Source organism: Macaca nemestrina, chromosome 7 (assembly GCF_043159975.1).
Source record: "Macaca nemestrina isolate mMacNem1 chromosome 7, mMacNem.hap1, whole genome shotgun sequence".
Classification (NCBI taxonomy): Eukaryota; Metazoa; Chordata; class Mammalia; order Primates; family Cercopithecidae; genus Macaca; species Macaca nemestrina.
The window spans coordinates 137535805-137550260 of NC_092131.1; the positions used below are offsets into that span (position 1 = coordinate 137535805).

Consider the following 14456-nt stretch of genomic DNA (forward strand, 5'->3'; position numbering starts at 1 on the left):
CTTGGCCCAAGGTCTGCCCTCTCTTTACAGGATCTTTCAAACTTCAAAAAGGGATCTTTTCTTGGACTCCTCTCAAGACATGGACGTGGGTTACTTAACCTGTTGCTTCCAGCTTGGGTGCTATCCAAAGACTTCTCTGGGAGTAGTCAACATTATCTAATATGGAACGACTTTCTACCCACCTTTACAAAGTAAAGAAGAACGGAAAGATTTTATATTAAAAGTAAAAGCAAACACTTTCAGAAATAACTTCAGTGGCCATCAGGTAAAGATAGCAGCTGAAGCGACCAAAACCAGGTGAGCCTCTCCTTTGCTGTCACAGTGTAGCAGAGAAGGTGGGAAGAAAGATAATAAAAGAATCTCTTCTGCCGGGCGCGGTGGCTCAAGCCTGTAATCCCAGCACTTTGGGAGCCCGAGACAGGCGGATCACGAAGTCAGGGGATCGAGACCATCCTGGCTAACACGGTGAAACCCCGTCTCTACTACAAAAATACAAAAAAACCAGCTGGGCGAGGTGGCGGGCGCCTGTAGTCCCAGCTACTCAGGAGGCTGAGGCAGGAGAATGGCGTGAACCCGGGAGGCGGAGCTTGCAGTGAGCTGAGATTCCACTGCACTCCAGCCTGGGCCACAGAGCGAGACTCTCTCTCAAGAAAAAAACCAACAAACAAAAAAGAATCTCTTCGGCTGGTAATTTAATTCTGTCCCGTACCCAGAGCTTATTTCTGAAATCTTGAAATGGAAATTTCCCTTGGTTGAATTCCATATCCTAACAGCTAGGAATTGAAGAGACATTTGGAAGTCAGTCTCTCAGGCTACTTTTTGCTGTCTTCCCATTCTATGGTGAACTCTTTTTTCCCTTAATTTCACCTCACCTATTAGAGATTTGGGGAGAATACCGGAACGCGTGGGGAAAAAAAATTAGCCAAAAATTTAAGAAAATGTGAATAAAAAAATAAAAAGAAAAATAGAGATTTGGGGAAAATAAAAACTGAGACACAGGTTAGGGAGTCTAGCTAACTGCCTTTGGTTTTCTACCTTCTATGGAAACAACATTCACAACAGAAAACTACCTATATCATATATGTACAACTCTGCATTTTCACAAACTGAACACACAGTCATATAAATAGCATCCACAACAATAATATTTTAGCAAATAGTGCTCAAACAAAAACTTTGCCCTCCAGGGGATATGTGGCAGTGTCTGGGGACATTTTTGGTTGTCTTACCTTGGAGCGAATACGGTAAAGATATGGATGCTGTGAAACATCCTACAATAAACTGGACAACCCCAACAACAAAGAATTACCCTAGCCCCAAATGTCAATAGTGTTGTTGTTGAAAAATCCTGGTTACAGCAACCCAGAAACCTTCCTGTACTGCTTCTCCAGAAAGGACTTTTGCCACAAAAATGCAAGACTCCTTTTGCTCTGGCAGCAAAGATTCTGTAACATACTGCCATGAGGAGGTGGTACAGAGCATAAATGATCACAGATGAAACTACTCACCTGCCTGGAAAAACAAGAGAGGCTGCAAGGAGAAAGGAAAATAGAACAAACATTTGTTGCTGACCTATAACTATTATACTATAACCTCCATATACTGTGCATTTACAGTATACTTTTAGATCCTTTAAATTAAAACCATATAAAATCTAAGGAAAATGAGATACGGAGAGGTAATTTGCAGAAGATCCTATATATATTAAATGGCAGTCAGTGCTGGGATTCAAACATAGGCCTGATTACAATGTCTATGCTTTCATTTTAATACTATTAGAAGTTGAGAGTTTAAGTAACTGAAAATTAGGTCAAAAAAGAAAAAAGGAAAACTAAAAAAGTTGAGAGTAATGATGCCAGGCAGGGAAAATATGGCAAGTGGTTAAAATAAAAAGCAATGCTTTCATTGTTCGTAAGTGGCATGAGAAAGGAACTTTTCCTTAAAGTGTGCCTCAATCCAATAAAACCAATTCTAACTACAAAACCAAGCAAATTCTATAACCTCTTTCAGTGGATTTTAAAATGTCTGTATAGACATATGTTCGCAGTTGTGGGTTTTGTATTCTCTCTGGGACACAAGGAAGCAGTTCCTAATATGCCATCGAAGGTAGCTACCTTCTTAGCGTTCCTCAGTGACCCATAATGAGCCCCCTTCATTCAACACAGACACATTCTTCCTGGGTAAGTGCACTCACTTCTGTGGCATCAATTACCATTTATGTGTTCACATTAATAACTCTTAAATCTTTAGATTTCCAGTTCTCTCTCACATATCCAGTCCTCAAGAGACATTTCTACTTGGTTGTTCATTCATTCAACTCCCTCTTCCAAATTAACTACCATTCATCCTTCAGATATTTACTCAAACTTCTTAATGGATATTTTCCCTGACCCAGCTCCCCCCGCCCCCAAAGAATGGGTCAGTTCCTAATTATAGGCTCTCAGCACCCTGTAACTTTCACTTTTATAATTTTAATATTGTATAATGATAGATGTGCATGATTGTTTGATTCCATTCTATCTCCCCTACTAAACCGTATGCCCTAGAAAGAGCAGGATCAAATCTATTTTGCTTACCATTATTATCCCCAGCACAGGCAGCGCAAGCACCTCAAAACATGTCCAAAGTTAAACTCATTATCATTCCCTGCAAACTTGTCCCTTTTCAGTGTTCCCTCCTATCAGTAAGTAGTTCCATGAACAACTTGGTTCATGTCCAAAATCTGGACATGACTCTTGACTTCTTCTTCAATCTCTTCCCAACAAGGTATCAATTACCAAGATACTATCAATTGAACTTCTATTCTCTCAAATCTACCCACTTTCCTATTAATACTATTCTGGTCCAGCTGTCTGCCAATCTTAATAGGTCTATGCTAACTATGCTAACAGGTTCTTAACTGCCTCCAATCTTGCTCTCCAATCCCCTCTGCAGATGATATGAAGAGTAATTCTTTAAAAACTCAAAAATCAATCACTGTAATCTAAAAAGTCTAACAATACTTTTCGGCAGATGTTAGGATGAAATCCAAATCCTTTAACAAGGCTTTTTTTTTTTTTTTTTTTTTTTGAGACGGAGTCTCGCTCTGTCGCCCAGGCTGAAGTGCAGTGGCCGCATCTCAGCTCACTGCAAGCTCCGCCTCCCGGGTCTACGCCATTCTCCTGCCTCAGCCTCCCGAGTAGCTGGGACTACAGGCGCCCACCACCTCACCCGGCTAGTTTTTTGTATTTTTTAGTAGAGACGGGGTTTCACCATATTAGCCAGGCTGGTCTCAATCTCCTGACCTTGTGATCCGCCCGTCTTGGCCTCCCAAAGTGCTGGGATTACAGGCTTGAGCCACCGCGCCCGGCAGAACAAGGCTTTTAAGGCCTTCTACCATCTGACCCCATAGCACTCCAGCCTCATCTTACCATTGTATTCCTCCTCCTCTAGTCATAGTGCACTTCTTCCAGTTCTTCTCATGCCCCAAGATTAGTCTTACCATTGAGCCCTTGATTATGCTATTCTCTCACCTGGCACAAGCCTTTTGCCCTCTCTCTATCACCTGTCTAATTCTACCTTATTCCTTTGGGTCTCTATTTAACTATCAGAGAGGTTAGAGATCTCTGTCACCTCTTTTGATCAGAGATCTTCCTTGATCCTACACTATACTCTGGCCACCACTGCTATATGTACCCACAATACCCTATGTTATCATTACTCATCAGAGTTTGTTATAATACCCAATTTGTCTGTCTCCCCCATTAGAATATAAACTCCAGTAACCTGGCATGATGGCTCACACTTGTAATCCCAGCACTTTGGGAGGCCACGGTGGGTGGATCACTTGAGCCCAGGGGTTCAAAATCAGCCTGGGCAATATGGTGAAACCCTGTCTCTACAAAAAAATACAAAAACTGGCCAGGTGTGGTGGCACGCGCCTGTAGTCCTAAATACTTGGGAGGTTGAGTTGGGAGGATCACTTGAGCCCAGGAGGCAGAGGTTATAGTGGGCCAAGAATGTGCCACTGTACTCCAGCCTGGGTGACAGAGTGTCTAAATATATATATATATGTATGTATTTTTAAAAAATGTATGTATCATATATATATACACACACTCCACAGAGCAGAGACCACATTCATTTCATTCAACTTCTGGTTTTTTTAAGATGGGGTCTTGCTATGTTGTCCAGGCTGGATTTGAACTCCCGGGCTCACAGGAACCTCCCAACTCAGCCTTCCAAGTAGCTGGAACTACAGGTGCGAGCCACCATGCCTGGCTTCAACTCTTTATCCTAAGTGCCAGCACACAGCATAGCACATGGTAGTTATTTAATAATTATTTGTTGGATGAACTAAATGAGAATCCATAAACTTGAACAGCTTGACTAGGACAGCCCTCCAACCTGTAAGTCCAGAAAAACATTAATTTTGTTATAAAGCATCCCATATAGGATCTGTTGAATCATAGGGAATTTTGTTTTGTTTTGTTTGAGACAGAATCTCCCTCTGTCGCCTAGGCTGGAATGCAGTGGCATGATCTCGGCCCACTGCAGCCTGCACTTCCCAGGTTCAAGTGATTCTTCTGCCTCAGACTCCTGAGAAGCTGGGACTACAGGCACGCACCACCACACCCACCTAATTTTTGTATTTTTTAGTAGAGATGGATTTTCACCATGTTGACCAGGCTGGTCTTGAACTCCTGACCTCAGGTGATCCACCTCCTCGGCCTCCCAAAGTGCTGGGATTACAGCACTTTGGGAGGCCGAGGTGCCCAGCCCAGAGGTAATTTTAAAATCAGCTAATGCTATATTATTAAAGCAAGAAGTTTAAAACTCCCAATTAAATAAGGAAGAGCCAAACAAACATTATCAAGTAAAAGGTTTCCAGAGTAAGGGTTAAAGAGAGAAGAAATTGATATAGTATAAGGGACTGCTGGAACCTGGTGAAAATTTTTAAAATCAGAATCATCCTACGAGTTGATAAACTAAGATTGGACTTACTGTTTGGTAGCCTGATTAATTCTGGAAATGGTTCTGAAAGATATAGAAACACGTAAGCAAGATAAATGCAATTATAAGGAACCATCCCTAAGATAAGATCAATACAAGATTAACACAAATATATATATTCTTAATGAATGCCCAGTATATAGTGGCACCGCAATAAAATCTAAGTTTTCCTTAAAAGTATTCTTTGGGTGGGCATGGTGGCTCACACCTGTAATCCAGCATTTTGGAGGATTGAGGCAGGAGGGTCACTTGAGTTCAGGAGTTTGAGACCAGCCTGGACAACATGGTGAAACCCCATCTCTACCAAAAATACAAAAATTTGCTGGGTGTGGGTGGTGGCGCGTGCTTGTCATCCCAAATACTTGGGAGGCTGTGGCAGGAGAATCTCTTGAACTCAGGAGGCGGGATTGCGCCACTGCACTCCAGCCTGGGCAACAGAGTGAGACTCTGTCTCAAAACAAAACAAAACACAAACAAACAAATAAAACCCCACCTCTATGAGGTTCCTGCTTAATTCAGCAAGACTGAATAAACAAAAAACAAATACAAATAAATTTTTAAAACTAAGTAATATACTCCATGGGGGCAGGGGAATGGAAGAGATTAAAGTAGGACTGGCCTGGCCCTCTTCTGCTTCAGGTTATTAGATGTAAAACAGGAAGGAGGGTGAAATATGACTAAGGAATAAGAACAATGAGAGATCTGAAAATTTTAGTTAAATATGAAAATGTCATTGGGTTTTATTTTCCAACTATCTTCCCGGAATTTTCTCTGGCCTGAATGCCACTTCAGGTTGGTAATTTACTATGAACTACAGATAGCCCTACCTAACTTGGTTTCTAAACAAGTCGATCTTTTCTTCCGTGACATGAGGACATTTACCTGCTTAGTTCTTTTTTTTTTTTTGAGACAGAATTTCACTCTTGTTGCCCAAGCTGGAGTACAATGGCGGGATCTCAGCTCACTGTAACCCTTGCCTCCCAGGTTCAAGCAATTCTCCTGCCTAGGCCTCCAGAGTAGCTGGGATTACATGTGTGTGCCACTACGACTGGTTAATTTGTTGTATTTTTAGTAGAAATGGGATTTCACCATGTTAGCTAGGCTGGTCTCGAACTCTTGACCTCAGGTTATTCGCCTGCCTTGGCCTCCCAAACTGCTGGGATTACAGGTGTGAGCCACCACGCCTGGCCTTACCTGCTTAGTTCTGAGGAGGTGATTAGATGGTTCAGAGGGGACATTATTTTAAGCCTTTAAGTCTCCTCTATCCTACCCCTCCCCCCTTTAAAAAGAAGATCCATTTCACAAAGGCTGAGGGGCAAACACTAAGACTTTCCCAAATCAATAAGCTTAAATTTCTATTTCTGGGAGCTTTGCCCTGGCCAAACTGCTTCCCAGGGAGAGGCGCATTGTGCTTTTCTTTTTCCCAAGTGATACTATATTGGCCTACACCCAGAGTCATTTTTACTCAGCTTTTCAACATGAAAACTTCTGTTTGGCCAGTCCTCCAGGGCAACTGCAATGCCTTGTCCAAGAGATGCCACCAGTCCATGCCTAAAAGCACCAAGCCTTCAAATAAGGTATACTATTCATAGCAGTGTCATCTCTAGGCAGTAACAGCAATTTTGAACTATGGGTAAAACATCTCACCATCAAAAAAAAAAAAACAAAAACAAACTCACCGTCAAAGGCAGTACAGTAGTTTTTCAAGATACAGACAATGCTATACCCAGACTATAATGAATATCCAAGGTAGAACATACGAAAATGACTGATTTTTCCTGGTTATTTTTATTTGAGAAGAAAGGAGGAGCCCTTCCTAAATCTGCATAACTAAATATAATTCCATTTGCTTAAGACAAGACCAACAACAAATGTAAAATGTTATTTCAGAAATAAAAACAACAACAAAAAATTAAAGCAGGATAAAAAAAAAAAAGAAAGGCTGGGTGCAGTGGTTCACACCTGTAATCCCAGAACTTTGGGAGGCCGAGGTGGGAGGATCACTTGAACCCAGGAGTTCAAGGCCAGCCTGGCCAATACGGTGAAACCCATCACTACAAAAAATACAAAAATTAGCCAGGTGTGGTGGTACACGCTTGTAATCCTAGCTACTGGGGTGGCTAAGGCAGGAGAATCACTTGAACCCAGGAGGAGGAGGTTGCAGTGAATCCAGATCACACCACTACACTCTAGCCTGGGACAACAGAGTGCGACTCCGTCTCAAAAAAAAAAAAGAAAAAACCAAGTATGGTTTAAGCTGGGTTCAGTAGTGCAGGCCTATAGTTCCAGTTACTCAGGAGGCAGAGGTGGGAGAATTGCTTCAGCCCAGGAGTTCAAGTCCAACTTGGGCAATGTAGTGAGACCCAGTCTCTTAAAAAAAAAAAAAAAAGGGCATAGTTTAGGTAGAATCTAAAGGTGAAAGTGAGAAAAGGCTAGAAGGTGAAAGGTATACCTCAAAGGACCTACCAAAAGGCAATGGGCCTAAGAAAGCGAAACTAGGCTCAGAAATATTTATGTTGGTAAGAGGAGAACAGCTCTGCCTACATGATAGTTCTGTTCAATTCAAGGGTAAGATCTGAGGTTACCATATAGAAATAAAGGGAAGGAATTTGTGGGCACTGTGAGGAACATGAAGGTTGGGACTGAAATGTAAATACTACAATAATCATTACATTAAGCTATATTCACTCCATGGACCCAAAGCTTCCACTACATAGAGAAGCTGGATCCTAAGATCTGCTCTATTGTCATAAAATACCTTTGTATACTAAATGGATAATATTTAACATTATAAAATCAACTATATGTAACTGGCAAAAAAAGAAAGGAAGGAACAAAAACCAATTTGAATGGTTTGGGCCTCATAGCTGTTCTGCTTGAGTATATGCTCTGGAGGAAGCCAGAGATAGGAGATTTGAACTGGTGGTTTTTTTTTTTTTTTTTTTTTTTGGGTCTTGCTCTTGCCCAGGCTGGAGTGCAGTGGCATGATCATGGTTCACTGCAGCCTCAACCTCCCAGGCTCAAGTGATCCTCCAGCCTCAGCCTCCCAAATAGCTGGGACCATAGGCATGTATCACCACACCCAGTTAATTTTTTAGTTTTTTGTACAGACGGGGCCTCCCTATGTTTCTCAGGCTGGTTTTGAACTTCTGAGCTCAAGCGATCCTCCCACCTTGGCCTCTGAAATGCTGGGATTACAGGTGTAAGCCACCATGCCCAGCCAACTGGCTGTTCCTTAAATCTGGTTTCCACTCCCATGTGCCTCTCATAATACAAGCATTTTACTAGGCTTAGGGTGATTCTAGTATTTATAAATACATATTTTTCATTAATATAGTCTAGCTCTCACACAAGTCAGCTCTTATGTGGGGACCTCAGCTGAAGAAATAATGGCTTGTCTCAATGCTAAAGAAAAAACTGATTGTGTTCAATTCATGGAGCCTGTATGTCAATCTTCAAGAAATCATCCTAAGAAATTCTGCAGGTAATTTCTGACTGAGTGCCTCACATCTTGACTTTAGAACCTAATCCTTGTAAGAGATGGGAAAGGACAGGAGAGATACTAGAAGCCAACAAAAATGAAAGAATTTCTCAGTCTCTTTCTGAAATTGTAATAAGCAATCAGCTTGTTTGATTTCAAATCCCTACATTCTCAATCCAAGCACATATGTACAAGCAAAATGAAAAATGCCTTATGGCATATTTTATTTAAAACAGACACTCTACCAGATGTTTAAGAATCTGCATAGTGATGAAATTAAGATCTAGTCTAATATGGTGTATATAAATGTGTAGTCACTTTGTATGATGAGTTTTTCCCCACATTTGCCAATTTTTTTTTCCTCCTACTCACAGTGGTATATGAATTTGAGATACTCCAAAACCTAAAAAAAAACCATCTAAAGTACAGATTAATACAAATTCTGAGAACATAGGTAATGCATGTACCAGTACTAAAAACCATACTTAAACTTCTAAATTTTTATATTAAATTATTTATTATTTAAATTTTATGAGAATTTAAGGTTATGTAATTATTATTTTGGCTGAAGTATGACATACCACAATGTTTTCTAGTATGAGTTTGCTATGCTTATTACCTGGATAAGGAAATAATCTGCACACCAAACCCATGTGATACACAATTTATCCATCTAACAAACCTGCAACATGTATCCCTAAACCTAAAGGTTTTTTTAAAAAAGTATGTGTTTACTGCACAATTAGGTATGTGTTCATCTCTGATAACAATTAGCATTCTAATTACTCTTCTTCGGGCATAAGACTTAAAATCTCAGCAAGGAAATACTTTATACCCCAAAACATTAATGCTCTTTTCGATTTCAAAGAAATTGTATTTATTTAAAAACAACAACAACAACAAAGAACTAAGATATAAGGGACTTGCTCTATTTCTGTGACGCAATATTTCCTCTTCCTAAAACAGCATGTTTACTCTGTTTCTTTTTTTTTTTTTTTTGAGACTTAGTCTTGCTGTGTCACCCAGGCTGGAGTGCAGTGGCCGGATCTCAGCTCACTGCAAGCTCCTCCTCTTGGGTTCACGCCATTCTCCTGCCTCAGCCACCCGAGTAGCTGGGACTACAGGCACCCGCCACTTCGCCCGGCTAGTTTTTTGTATTTTTTAGTAGAGACGGGGTTTCACCGTGTTAGCCAGGATGGTCTCGATCTCCTGACCTCGTGATCCGCCTGTCTCGGCCTCCCAAAGTGCTGGGATTACAGGCTTGAGCCACCGCGCCCGGCCAAGCATGTTTACTTTGAATGCATCCAGAAGCAGACTCAGGAATAAGGTCTTTTTTGTATTGCTACATTATTTTTTTTTTGAATGTCATGAATTTCCAGAAAATTAGGAACACCTATTACCCAATATAAGCACAGAAATACATTTACAAACCAATGAGAAAAGGGACTGGTTTTGGATTAGCCATAAATTTTAATTATCCAAATCTGTCTCCTGCCCCTTTCTAATCTACATAGAAAAAAAGCACAAATAGCCTATATGTGGCAAATACATCTACTCATAAGAATTTTGCTTAAATTTGCCTTAAAAATTCTGAAACAATAATTTAAAACTGAATTAGTAACACAGATATGGATGCTCTACCTTAAAGGCTGTCAGAAATTCAATAATTAATTATCCTAATTAAGGTGATAATGAGAAATCAGGTTCATTATAGTTGAATTCCAAAATGCCTGACCCCAACATAAGCATCCTGTAGACTGAGCAATGAAAAAGAGTCGTTTTCACATGATAGTGATTTTTAACTACGAGGAACATTACACGCACCTGTTGAACTTAAAAAATAAAAATTAAAAAAATAAGCGGGGTACGGTGGCTCATGCCTGTAATCCCAGAACTTTGGGAGGCTGAGGCGGGTGTATCACGAGGTCAGGAGATCAAAACCATCCTGGCCAACATGGTGAAATCCTGTCTCCACTAAAAATACAAAAATTAGCTGGGCGTAGTGGAGTGTGCCTGTAATCCCAGCTACTTGGGAGGCTGAGGCAGGAGAATCGCTTGAAACCAGGAGGCAGAGGTTGCAGTGAGCTAAGATTGCGCCACTGCACTCCAGCCTGGCATCAGAGAGAGACTCCGGATTAAAAAAAAAAAAAAAAAAAAAAAGTACAGGCTTGGAGTCTCCAGCCCCAAAGATTTTATCCAATAGGACACTTAAACTTTGTAAAAGCTCCAGAAGTGACTCTGATATGCACCCTAAGCTAAAATGTCTCACAACCAAGAAACTCTGCAACCTGAATGTTAATTTCTATAACAGCATGCTGATGTGGTTGATCTAAGTATGATGACTATGTATACCTCCTTTCTTTTTCTTTTTTTTTTTTTTGTGACAGAGTTTCACTCTTGGTGCCCAGGCTGGAATGCAGTGGCCTGTTCTCAGCTCACTGCACCCTCCTCCTTCCAGGTTCAAGCAATTCTCCTGCCTCAGTCTCCCGAGTAGCTGGGATTACAGGCACACTCCACCACTCCACCATGCCTGGCTAAGTTTTTGTATTTTTAGTAGAGATGGAGTTTCACCGTGTTGGCCAGGCTGGTTTCAAACTCCTGACCTCAGATGATCCACCTTCCCCAGCCTCCCAAAGTGCTGGAATTACAGGCGTGAGCCACCATGCCCAGTCTCTATACCTCCTTTCTACAACACTCTGTTATTTTTCACTAAGGTTTGATTCAGTGCAGAGCTAAGTATCTGACTTCTGAAGAAACTTTTGTTTCTTCAGAAAAAAAAAGGGACACATAAGCCAGGAAATATCTACTCTGAGCTGGGTGAGTTAGGTACCAGTTTATAAAAACTTTTTACAGTTAAGGAACCAAAAACAAACAAACAAACAAAAACAAAACAAAAAAAATCAATCAATGCTGTGTGGAAACCTGTAAAATAAAATAATAAAAGATAAAAATAAAAATAAAAAAGAACTCATTATCAAATGAAAACAGACCCCAAGAAAGGATTTAATGCCCAGGTCTGGCTCATCAAAACATAATCTAGTATTTGCCACCAGGGCTGTAACCCAGCAGTCTTAAATTTAAAAAGCAATTAGAGTATTTCACAGGTGCACAAATTGTATGTCCCAATGGACAACAAACACTTCAGGGTAAAAACTGACCACCTCAAAACATCTAAAAACTGTCTTTTTTATTTCCTCACAAAAAAGTAGTAGCCTCCTTTTAAGCACAGGACATACATTCAAAAACGCCCAGCAGATGTCTGAAATGGCAGATATTATCGAACCCTACATACACACTAGGTTTTTTTCTTTACATACGTACCTGTAATAAAATTTAATTTATAAATTAGACACAGTAAGAGCAGATGTGAGCAGTAAGACACAGGTTGTGAGCATGGTGGCTCACACCGTAATCCCAGCACTTTGGGAGGCTGAGGCAGGGGAATCACTTGAGCCCAGGAGTTTCAGACTAGTCTGGACAACTAGCAAGATCCCAACTGTATAAAAAATTTAAAAATTAGCCCGACGTGGTGATATATGCCTGCAGCCCCTGCTACTTGGAAGGCTGAGGCAGGAAGATCACTTGAGCCCAGGAGTTTGAGGCTGCAGTGAGCTGTGATCGTACTACTGCACTCTAGCCTAGGCAACAGAGGGAGACCCTGTCTGTTAAAAAACAAACAAACAAACAAACAAACAAAACTAAAACTAAAAAACAAATTATAACAATGTGTTGTAATGAAAGTTATGTCAATATGGTGTCTTTTTCTTTCTCTCTATCAAAACACTGTTCTGTACTCACCCTCTTTGTGATGATGTGAGATGATAAAATGCCTACATGATGAGATGAAATGGGGTGAATAGTGTTTAAAACTTAGTGATTTATTTATCTCTGGAATTTTCCATTTAATATTTTCACATGTTGGTTGACTGAGGGTAAGTGAAATCACAGAGAGCAAAAATAAGTATAAGTGGGGGACTACAGTACCTCAATCCTCATTCTTCTCTTGACTGTTCTGGCTACCTCAGCTAATCCCTTCAAAAGGCTAAAGTCTGTACCTTACAAGGATTAGCAGAGAGAGGAAAGAAACTTCCTATACGAAAATAATCATGTTATCTTCATTTCAATCTTTAGGAAAATAATTCAGAAGAAGCTGGTTATATCCAAAGAAACTGACCTTAATGGAGAATAAACAAAAGCCATGGTTCTCAACCTGAGATCAGCCCTCTGCCAAAAGAAGTCCAACAAACACTTCCAAACTGACCAAACAACAAAACCCCAAACTTCAATGCCTCTAAATGCTCTGAATCAATCTCTCCCTCAAGCCTTCTTGGAAATCAGTAGGAGATGGAATATTAGCTATCATAAATTCATTATTTTCCAAAGCCTTCAGAGGATTAATTCTTCAAAGTCTCTAAGGATATCCTTTCTCCTTAATTTCACAATGATCTCACACCTCAAAGCTAAGAACAGTAATATCAGCAACAACTAACATTTATTGGTTACTTACTATAATGCTAGGCACTGTGCTGTGTGCTTAACGTCTTTTTATCTCATTTAATCCTCACAATAACCCTATGAAGTCAGTACTATTATTTACTTTCTCCATTGAGACGAGAAAAGTGGGTCTTTTGAAAATATCCTTTCTGCTTTTCTGCTCTCAAAGTCCCAAACCCTTAGATATTCATTCCAATTTTAGGTTCCTGTCAGTTTGTCCACAAAGAGTTAAAGATATATACGGATATCACTCAAAGAAGAGAAAAAAATCATACCTACTGCCCAGTGTTACATTTTACCCTTTCAAGTTTTTGGAAATTTCAATTTCACTATTAAGAGGGACGGGTGCTCTACAATAGTAGATATCAAACTTTAGTGTGTATCACAATCAACAGGACCGCTAATGTTAAAATGCAAGTTGTTGGGTCTCAGCTGAGCACAGTGGCTCACGCCTGTAACCCCAACACTTTGGGAGGCCAAGGCAGGAGGATCGCTTGAGGTTAGGGGTTCAAGACCAGCCTGGACAACATAGTGAGACCCCATCTCTAAAAAAAGTTTTAAATTAGCTGGGTGTGATGGCACACACTTGTAGTCCCAGCTACTGGGGAGGTAGGAAGTGAGGTAGGAGAATCACTTGAGCATGGGAGGTTGAGGCTGCAGTGAGCCTTGATTGTGCCACTGTATTCCAGCCTGGGCAACAAAGTAAGACCCTGTTTCAAAAGAAAAAAAAAATTGCTGGGTCTCAAGTCTAGAGTTTCTAACTTTAGGGCCTGGGAAGAGGTCTGAGATCCAAATTTTTATCAAATTCTCAGATGCTGCTGATACAGGGCCCATTAATTTATATGAAGGGAAAAGGAAGTAATCCCCTCTCACCTTAGCTATCACCTCATGTGAAGACACTTCTCTACAGAGTACTTTCAACAAGACAGACACTTAGGGTTTAAAATACCTCCAGGGTCTGAAAGCTTAAAGATTTCTTTCTTTTTCTTCCCCACTTCACACCAAGGCTTCAATGGCACTACTAACATGAAAGTACATGAAATCCAGAAAAAGGAAAATTAAGGACAGAATGTTTGTAAACTTTGCTAAGAACTTCTTACCGCTCACATTTTACCTCAGCCTGAAGTCTTTCCTTTAGGCCTCCTTGAGCAACAGATGCCAAAAGAAAAGTAGATTCCTTTGTAATACCAACCCCCAAAACAAGGATGGGCTCTTAAAATATAACAGAGCTTTGCCCTATGAACAGAAAATCTCAAAAAGCTCCAAATTCCTCCTTAGTTCACCTTAGCTATCACAAAGGTCTCTCTTTTATCACACTACCCTTCATCTCCAAAGAGCCATTGCTGTGACCCAGGACTGACCCAAAGCCTACACTTTCTTAGGCAGCTTAAATATTGATTATGTCAATGTCATCTAGGATGAATGACTTTAGGGAATAGGATTTGTTAAAAATGTCTCCTTGGTCAGCCAGGAAAGGTTCTTCTGTGGG

General features: G+C 40.5%; 1 protein-coding gene across 4 annotated transcripts in view; it reads right to left on the reverse strand.

Moving 5' to 3' along the window:
- Positions 1-14456, reverse strand: part of LOC105488614 (zinc finger protein 609) — a 243690-nt gene that overhangs the window by 178765 nt on the left and 50469 nt on the right. Inside the window, exon 2 of one of the 4 annotated variants that reach the window (XM_071099355.1) lies at positions 4984-5016. The exons of the other annotated variants lie outside the window; for them this stretch is intronic. The gene's annotated coding sequence lies outside the window, so the exon portion shown is untranslated. The remainder of the gene's footprint in view (positions 1-4983; positions 5017-14456) is intronic. 4 annotated transcript variants of the gene reach the window in all.